Source organism: Lepus europaeus, chromosome 2 (assembly GCF_033115175.1).
Source record: "Lepus europaeus isolate LE1 chromosome 2, mLepTim1.pri, whole genome shotgun sequence".
In the NCBI taxonomy this organism is placed as follows: domain Eukaryota; kingdom Metazoa; phylum Chordata; class Mammalia; order Lagomorpha; family Leporidae; genus Lepus; species Lepus europaeus.
Genome location: NC_084828.1, coordinates 42265743 through 42275952, shown reverse-complemented (window position 1 = coordinate 42275952; position 10210 = coordinate 42265743). Strand labels below are relative to the sequence as shown.

The window sequence follows — 10210 nt, the reverse complement described above, 5'->3', positions numbered from 1 at the left end:
GTGTTGTACTATGTGAATTAACGGTATAACTAGTACTCAAACAGTACTTTATACTTTGTGTTTCTGTGTGGGTGCGAACTGTTGAAATCTTTACTTAGTATATACTAAACTGATCTTCTGTATATAAGGATAATTGGAAATGAATCTTAATGTGAATGGGAGGGGAGAGAGAGTGGGAGATGGGAGGGTTGCATGTGGAGGTTATGGGGGGAAAAACCGCTATAATCCAAAAGCTGTACTTTGGAAATTTATATTTATTAAATAAAAGTTAAAAAAATCTAACGTATGAGAAACTATCACAGCCAGAAGGAAATTAAGATATATGAAAATTATCTCAAAGTACCCTAAGTGGGATCTGGAACAGAAAAAACAGCAGATTAATAAAAAGCAAATCTGAATAAAATGTGAACTTTGGTAACTAATAATTTATCAACATGTTTCCATCACATAACATAATAATGTGCAATATCAGTAATTGCAGACATCACGTGTGCAATGAATGGAAACTCTGTAATGCCTTCACTACTTTTCTATAAATTAAAATTATTCAAAAATATAAACTATATAAAAATTTCTATATGTACTTAAAATCAGAAATTAGAATTTGAAGTCAGAATTTTGAAGAAACTGTTACTAAAAATTTAAGAGACTTGGCCAAGAAATTAATGTAAAAATAAAGATTGTAAATAATAAGTTAGTAGTGGTGCTATTGATTGATTAATTTTTCATCCCCTTCCCTGAGCAACAACACCACAATTTATGTTATATTAACCACTAAATTCCTGGGGCTAGTTTACTCTGTAAAATATAGTACAGCACGTCTCCAAATTTTTTTAGTAGAATGGTAGAATGTACAAATAGGTATAGTATAATAAAAGATTCAGTGTGAATGAAATAAATAAAACATTTATCGATGAGGAGAATTTAGGAAATACAAAACAGATGTTTTCCTGTGTTAATGCGAAACAAATTAACCAGGTTTAATGATTGACTTTTATCAAAAATTCATAGCTGTCATCCTTATGCCAATACTTGAGATGAATTTTGAGGGCTTATCATGAATGAGGTAAGTAGATGACACTGAACACTGAGACATGAGGATAATATTGCCGAATTAGTTAAACTCAAAATGTAGGTTCTTAGAGGGGAATAAAAATCCCTGGGTTCATACAGATCTGAATAAGTGATGCTTCTGTGGGAATACACATCTTTTGAAAGAAGCAGCATGATGTAATTTCAATACTTGGGATAGAAAACGTACAGCAGGGAAGTTAGAGGAAGACCTTAACATGTTATTCCATGGAGCTACGTGACAATGCCAATAAGTGCGGGCTGTTTTATGGGAGGAATGAGGAAAAACGGGTAGTTCTAACTGGAGTTTGAATTTTTGGTTGATACATAATGATAAGCCTTGTCATTAAGTTTTTGTTTGTTCTTTTTCTCTTTGGTTTACCAATGGGGCAAGAGAAGACCTGAAGTACTGTGTTTTAGATGGGATCTGCATGATAAATCAGCAAAATCAGATTACACTTTTTGTAGTGGAAAATAAGGTAAAATTTCAGTTTGAGAAACATCCTGGTAGAGTTTAAATGTTAATAATCTGATTTAAATTTTAAATTAAATGGATATATGAAACCCTTGTCACCACAAATAAAAAAAAAAACTTTTTGTTAATGCTTATATTAAAATGTATAATCATGTAAAGGAATGGCCTTGCAAAAGAACTGGACCAAGTACCTCCATCACTAAATAATTTGACTATGGCCAAACCCGAATAAGATAATATTGTGAAACTAGACTGTCATGAATATCTGCTAAATTTGAAGTTTAGACGAATTTTTTAGTTATTAGCAATCACTGACAGAAAGACAAAAATGACAAATGCATAAAGGAATTGTCTAGCAAGGCTCAGAAAATGATCATAGATCCAGTAGCAGATGTATGGTGTAAAAGCAGAGATAATGGGACAAAAAACAAGAAGACAGAAAAATCTTCAATTACTCTATTAGTGACCTGTGGAAATGTGTTTTGTAAGATTATTGAGCTCCAATTTTTTTCTAATTGTATTGCTTATTTTGAAAAAAAATGAAAACAGGTATCATTTCTTCAATCTTCTTATGGTATGAGGAGAGAAAGAATTATAAAACCACAGTTAAATGTAGGTCATCATAACAATTCCAAAATAGAATAGAATTGTCCAGGAAAACAAGCATTGCCTTAATACAGTTGGCAGAATTATGAAGTTCCCAATAGCTTCACTAGAGTAGAGCAAGCTTTCATGACGATCAAGAAGAAATGAAGTCAAAGCAGAAAAGAAAACAGGGTGCAGAAAAAAAATCTTAACCCATCTCTTTCATTCTAAAGAACGACTAGTGTCTTCAACATCTTGACTGCACAAACAACATATACTTTTCCTGCTGAACTTTATCATTTCTGTTCAAAGAAAAGCTATGAAGATAATTCCAAATAACTTCTAGACATACCCGATTACAGGAAAAGAACTTTGTTCTCTACCAGAACTAGAAGAAAGCAGGATAGAGGGGAAGGAAATGATAGATATACTTAAAAATATTTAGTTTTACAGGGGTCTTCAATCTGTTCATGGAAAAGGCATATTATAAAAAATAATTGTGCATGTATTTAGAAATATTTTAAACATGTAATTCAATTCCATTTTTTCTATATATTTTAAAATAACCTCATAAAATGGGAAGATCATTTTGAAAATATAAGAAGTACTGTGATCCATAAGAACAGATTTGCTTTATGATAAGGACCTAAACATTCAAAATTTATGAACCAGATTTTATTGAAACTTCAGAGGATCCTAAATTTGTCAGAACAAAAAAGCTTCCAAAATTATGGAAGACTACATGAAGAAGTAAAATATTTTGGTTAAGAAATAAGATTTCCTGTTTAGTACAGAAGAAAACTAAGTAGAACATACAGATATTTAACTCAAGAGCTTTTTTTAGACTTTTATGGGAAATGAAAGCAATCATAACTATATAACTAGTTTAGATAAAAGAGATAAGAAATCTAGTGCAACAGAATGGAAGAACAGATAAAACTATGGAAAAATTAAAATAGGGAAAAATATTGAAATTAGAATTTACTTTCAAGTTAGATATAAAATTGTAATTACAATTAGAATTTTCAAATTAGAATTCAACTCAAACTCAAATTAGACATCAATTTTAATTTATAATCATAATATTCAAAGTAACATTTAAAATCATTCTAAAAAAAACAGAAAGTCACTTCCATTACATTTGTATTTGGTTCAGTTGCTTGTGTGGCCAACAGCATAAGCTTTCTACATTGTTCATATGATATTTATTAGTGCCTAGATATATTACATGTTTGCAATTGCCTTGCTACTGTGAAATTAGCATTTCATGAACTTTCATGATTACTTATTTAATACTGCTTAATTTGCCCAAGGTCTATGCTATAATATTAAAGTAAAAATATTCAGTTTCAAAGTGTTTTAAATTACAAGAAAAATGAATGTATAGATGATATTCTATACCATTATAAGTTTCTACTCACTTAAGAAAACCTATAGATGAACAGAGAACAAGATAAACCCTGAGACTGAGGAAATCCAATCATGAGTCTTTCACTAAGGAAATGTGTCATAACATATTTCATGAGTATTTACTTGTGCCAGACATACTACAGGAGCTAAAGGAAAACAATATTACTAGGTTTCAGGATATTACCCCTCTAAACTCTGTACCATGAAGGCAAAGACTATTCAACAATCTCTGTTATGACTGAAGTAGAATATGGTTCTCAAATTCATTCACATAACTAAATCTCAAAGCCATATGTTGATGGGACTAAGAGGGTAGATATTTAATTAGGATTTCTGGGTCTAGTGGGATGGCCATAGATCATTGAGGACATGTTCTCAGAAGGTAGTTCTCGCAGCAGGACTGGTAACAAAGACCAGTTCGTCCTAGTCACTCTCTCTGGTTCTGGATCTAACTCCACCCACATTCCACTTTCCGCGGATTGCCACCCTCATCAGACACCAAACCAGAGGGGCCTCCTTAATCTTAGTCTGTGAACCTCCAGCAGTATGAGTCTAAGTCAACCTTTCCTCTTTATATAGTTTGTTTCCGTGGGGGTATTTTTGGTGGTGACAGAAGACCAACTAATACACAAACTTAGTATTGCTCTTTTTCCTTTGGCATGCCACCAAAGACCCTGGTGTTGCCATGGGCCGCTGCCCTGCCTGGTGTGACCAGTATTGTAAGAACAAGCCACACCCTAAGTCTCCCTTCTGCTGAGGTGTCCCTGATGCCAAGATCCATATCTTTGATCTGGGCCACAAGAAGGCAAAAGTGGATGAGTTTCCAATGTGTGGTGACATTTGTCAGGTGACTATGAGCAGCTATCTTCTGAAGCCCTGAAGGCTGCCCGTATTTGTGCCAATAAATACATGGTAAAAAGCTGTGGCAAAGATGGCTTTCATATTTGAGTGTGGCTCCACCCCTTCCATGTCACCTGAATCAACAAGGTGTTGTTCTGTGCTGGTGCTGACAGGCTGCAGACAGGTGTGCGGGGTGCTTTTGGAAAGCCCCAAGGCACAGTAGCCAGAGTTCACATTGGCCAAGTCATCCACACCTAGAACAAGGAACATGTGGTTGAGGCCCTACGCAGGGCCAAGTTCAAGTTCCCTGGCCGCCAGAAGATCCACATCTCAAAGAAGTGGGGCTTTACCAAGTTCAATGCCCAGCTCCACGCTGTGCTTCCTGCGTGTATTCTAAGCTTCATCATAATCACCTCCATCGTATTTTCTTTCTGGGAAAGGCCTTAGGGAGTGCCTCTCATCCATGGCCAGGTCCAGATAAATTCTTGTCAGTGAAGTGCTCTGAAGTTGCTTCAGTCATGATTCAAGCCGGCCTGAGTATAGCTCACAAAGTCAGCAAACCTTGACTTAATCCAGACTGGTTTTGCAGGTGCTCAGAATGCAAAAGGTATGGGATCTAAGTGGTTCCCCCTGAGATTTCACAGGGAAGTTTGGGAAGCCAAGCATGGCAGGGCTGCAGGATAAGAGCTCTGGATGAGGTGATATGCAGTGAAGCAGTGAGGACATAACTGATGTGGTGACTCCAGGGAAGTAGAGCAAGAAGAATGTGCACTTGAGTTGCAGATATCTACATACAGTCTCAAATAGAGCCCATGTGGCCAGAGACTAATAGAGCCTTAAAGGGGGCTGGTGCTGTGGCACAATCGGTTAATCCTCCGCCTGCCGCACTGGCATCCCATGTGGGCGCTGGTTCTAGTCCCAGATGCTCCTCTTCTGATCCAGTTCTCTGCTGTGGCCTGGGAAAGCAGCAGAAGATGGCCCAAGTCCTTGGGCCCCTGCGCCTACGTGGGAGACTTGGAAGAGAAGACTCCTGTCTCTTGGCTTCGTGTAGCTCTGGCCGTTGCGGCCATCTGGAGCGTGAACCAAAGGAAGGAAGACCTTCCTCTCTGTCTCTCCCTCTCACTGTCTGTAACTCTACCTCTAAAACAAATAAATGCAAATATTAAAAAAAAAATAGAGCCTTGAAGGCATGGATACCTCTGCCTGCAACTCAACAGATCTCAGATAACCCCGTGGCCCTGGGATAGGCCTACTGCAGAAACAGAGATAATGCTAAGAGCCTATGTTAGAGCAATGCTGAGCAGAAAGGAGCTCAGAATAGCTCTGTAATTTTGTCTCTAATAGGTCTGAAACTGCAATGAATTATTTAATATGGTTTGAGAACCTGCTTCATCTTTAAATGTTATCCATAATCTTCTATTTATGAGTACTCGTCATTCCAAGGATGCCCTCCATTCATTCCATCAGTTTTATGTTCTAGATTTCATTTTTTCAAAGAAAAGATGCTTGACTTTGCCACAACTTCCAATGTGTGCAAATGTCCAATATCTACTCTTTATAGTTTAAAGACTATATTATATAGCATCAACATGGTGGACCTCTTTTATTATTCTAAGAAAACACACACAGGCTTCTGGATGCCACTGATTTCAATCCTCAATGCTGTTCAGTCTCTCTAGGCATTGAGACAATCCTTCATGTAAAGATCAGTCTCTATGGCTCAATATCTGTAAATGATTTTTAGAGCAGTGTATGGTACATTTTTACATAACCGACAATGCCACTACTTAAAGTTCTTCCATTTCTTTTTAACTTTTATTTAATGAATATAAATTTCCAGTGTACAGCTTATGGATTACAATGGCTTCCCCCTCCCATAACTTCCCTCCCACCTGCAACCCTTTTTAAACACATTTTATTTCTTTGAGAGTCAGAGAGAAGAGGGCAAGACAGAGTGAGGCACAAAGAGATAAAGTTCCCAACTACCAGTTCAGTCTGAAAATTCCTAAAATTGCTGGAGCTGTTTGGAGATCAGGCACCAGGGACTTAAGCTACCTCTCCCAAGTAGGTGATAGAATTCAATTGCTTCAGCCATGGCCATTGCGTTCCAGGGTCTGCATTTGTAGGAAGTTGAAGTCAGAGCTAGAGCTAGACATCAGACCTAATATTTGAGATGTGGGATGTGAACATCTTAGCCACTAGGTTAGATGGTGAAATAGAATAGAAGCACATTTGACACACTCGGGACATTGTAGGCCAGACCAAGTACCTCATGCCTTTATAATTTAAATAGATTTCACCTGGAATAGAAGACATGTAATTTACCTTACAAGGCACCTTGGCAACTTCTTAATAGTTGGCTAATTTTTATCACTGAATCAAGGCTGGAGGTCAGCATTATATAATGTTATTTTTAAAATTTTTAAAAATATTTTTAAAAATTTTTAAAATTTATGCTACTTTTCTTCCATTGGATTGAATTTAACAAAAATTAAATAATGAGGCCAAGAAAATATTAGGATTTTTTGCAACTGAAGTGAATCTAATTCAAATTAACTTATATGAAGAAAAAGGTAAATAAAATGAATCACTTCTTAACTAAAATTCAAAAGAAAATGACTTCAGGCGTGTCCAAGACTATAACCTCAAAATATTTTCTGAGTGATAGTTCTTTTCACAACTCTTAACTGTTCTTTTATTTGGACACTGCCCTCATTCTTTCCTACAACAAATGATTTCTTTCATTAAGCTTAAAAAGATAAGTGTCAGCCACTTCATTTTTTTAACATCCATTCATCTTCTAATCCCAAAGCTGGAGAAGAAGTTTGTTGTGAATAGTCTGGCATAAATGTCCCAGAGAATGTGCTGATTGGGCCCACTTGGGTTAAGTGTCATTCTTGGATCACTCGGTCTAGCCAAGATACAGGCTTTTACTCATCAAATCTGGGTCATATATTCAGCACAGACTACCAGATATATAGCCGTACAATGCCACATGGAGTATGAAAGTATCATTTTCTGAAGGCAAGTACTAGGCAGGCTGTGCAAATGTCATTTAAAAGTGAACCATGTCTCAAATGATTAAAAGGAAAACAGCTCATTACTTGCTTACATTGTCTTAGACGATGAGTGGTGATGGTGGTCATGGGAGCTCTGCTTCCCTGTGGTGGCATAGGGTTTTGGTATCCTTGCAAATTTTGAATCTGGCTTATTTAACATATGGCTAAATACCTTCAGGATAAGTACTGAATCAGAGTTAGATCAAAGGGATTAGTAACCCAGTGTTATATAGTACAGTTCACAATAAACTAGTATATATTATATGAACAAGCAGAAGAGCTCCAAGCCTCCATTGATAAATTAATGTCAAAGAAGGAGAAATGTTGAGTACCCTTATTTGAACAGTATGTGCTGTATACATGTATTGGCATGTTGCACTGTAGTCCACAAATCTATGCATTTACAAATTTGAATTAATGTTAAAATTAAATACAATTAATTATATTAATAATAATTAAAGGTTAAATTATTAGAAAAGATATTTCAGTGTGAACTATGAGGTAAGAGGAAATGTGAGGAAATGATAAAGCTGTCTTGGTTTGGAATTGATATATCATTCATGCTTATATTTCATTGGTAAGAACTACATTTGATCTTAGCCAAAAGGCCAAGAAGCCATCATGAGTAAGGACTAATCACAGGGCCCACAGACATAAAATGACGTGGAAATGTAGTGCTATGACCACCTGTTTTTCATTGCTATTAAAAATATCTGAGACAGATGACTCCCTTGTAATGAAAATAGTTTTAGTTTAGGTCACATTTTAAGGTTGTGAGGCCTATGCACCTCAGGAAGTGGAAATATGTGAACATTTGTTCTCTCTCTCTCTCTCACTTTCTCTCTTATTTTAAAACTCCCAAGATTCAATCATAGGATCTTTGACTTAATGAACTTTTCTAATATTTATCACCTTTAAGGCTCCAAGTCCAATCACTATAATCAGATTAAGTTTATACCCTTTTAATATCTCATAATGGAGATTAAATTTCAATACTTGAAGGCTTGAGGTACACTTCCACCATATCTGAATCATAGTGGGCAGTTTAGCTGTATGCCCAGGAAGAGGAATGTGTTTGCTGATAAAAGAAAAAGTATCTTCCATAGGAGTTGGCATTCAACCTCTATCTATTCAACACATCACCAGTTCATTTATTTGCTTCATCTTATTGGGGAGTTTGCTAGTGTTTCAATTTTTAGCACTACGATTTAATCTTTTCCATAATTCCATAAGTTGGAGATCTAGATAGTTCTTCTGCTGGTCTCCCCTAGGACTGCATGTGGCTGCTGCCATCTAACAGAGCAACTGAGACTGTAGAGGCAAAGAAAGGATAGCTTCACTCATATGTCAAACTACTGCTACTGGTTGCTTATTGAATGCCAATTTCCTTCACCATCGTCTCTTATTATCTAGAACATGGAATAATCTCAGCATAGGAGGTGGTTTCAATCCTGTTAGAGTGAAAGCAGAAGATACGATAACTTTTGAAGTCCAGGATCCAAAAATCATGTGAAGCTTTTAGTATATTCTGGCAATAGGAATAAGTCAGGAGGTGAAAACACAGATCACATAGGTGGAAGGGCAACATTCACCATTTAGTGAGAACAGCAAGGATGCTACATTGCAAAAGAGGTTAAACATAGGCAGAGTGATTACCTCATAGCATCTATGATTTTATTTCATTTTTCTAATTTTTTTTTTTACTTAAAAGGCAGTGTACTAGAGAAAGAGAGAGAGAGAAAGAGAGAGAGAGAGAGTCACAGAGAGAGGAGAAGTTAGTCCATCCAGTGGTTCACTCCCTAAATGGCCAGGCTGAAACCAAGAGCCAGGAACTTCATCTTGGCCTCTCACACAGACATCAGAGGCTTAAGCAGTTGGTTCATCAATTGCATTAGCAGGGAGATGGTTTGGGGGGGTGGGGAAGTGGAGTAACTGAGATCCAAACGGTCACTCTTATAGGGGATGCCAGCATTACAAGTAACTGTTTAACCTCCTATGTCACAACACTGGCACCTCTGATTTTATTTTAAGTTAATAAAAGAAATGTGTTGAAGGTTATCAAATAATGTTCCATATTGCTGAAGATGATAGTATTTTAATTTTTCGCTAAGCTCCATGTGAATGCCTATATAGATGTATCCACTACAAACAGTATTTCTGTATTAATGTGTTGACATGTATTTTCTCATGCAAAAAATATATATATGTATATCAATGACTGAGACTATTGATTCTAGAGTCAATAAAATGTGATTCAGAGTCCCTTTTTACTTTATTATTTATTTATAAACCATGCTGAGTTTTTTTTTAAAAAAGATTTATTTATGTGAAAGTTGGAGTTACAGAAAAAGAGGGAGAAACAGAGAGAGAGAGAGAGATTGTCCATCTTCTCATTCACGCTCCAGATGGCCACAATGGCCAGCACTGGACTAGGCCGTAGTCAGGAGTTTCATCAAGGTCTTCCTCATGGGTGGCAGGATCCCAAACATTTGGAGCATCTTCTGCTGCTTTCCCAGGCCATTAGCAGGCAGCTGAATCAAAAGTGGAACAGTCAGAAAATGAACTTGGGGTCACAAATGATGCCAGCATTGCAGGTGGCAGCTTTACCTGCTATATCTCCAAAAATTTATTAACATGAATAAAATAACATATTAGATATTTCACACAAAATAGATCACATACTCACCTTAGTTGCTTAATAGGTGTTTTAAATTATTATTAGAATCAATATTCAGGGCTCATCTGCAATGAATGTTTGAAGAGACAACAA

At 36.4% G+C, this 10210-nt stretch overlaps 1 pseudogene; it reads left to right on the top strand.

Moving 5' to 3' along the window:
* The first annotated feature begins 4226 nt into the window (after positions 1–4226).
* LOC133750755 (large ribosomal subunit protein uL16-like) lies at positions 4227–4828 on the top strand (annotated as a pseudogene).
* Positions 4829–10210: the final 5382 nt, after the last annotated feature.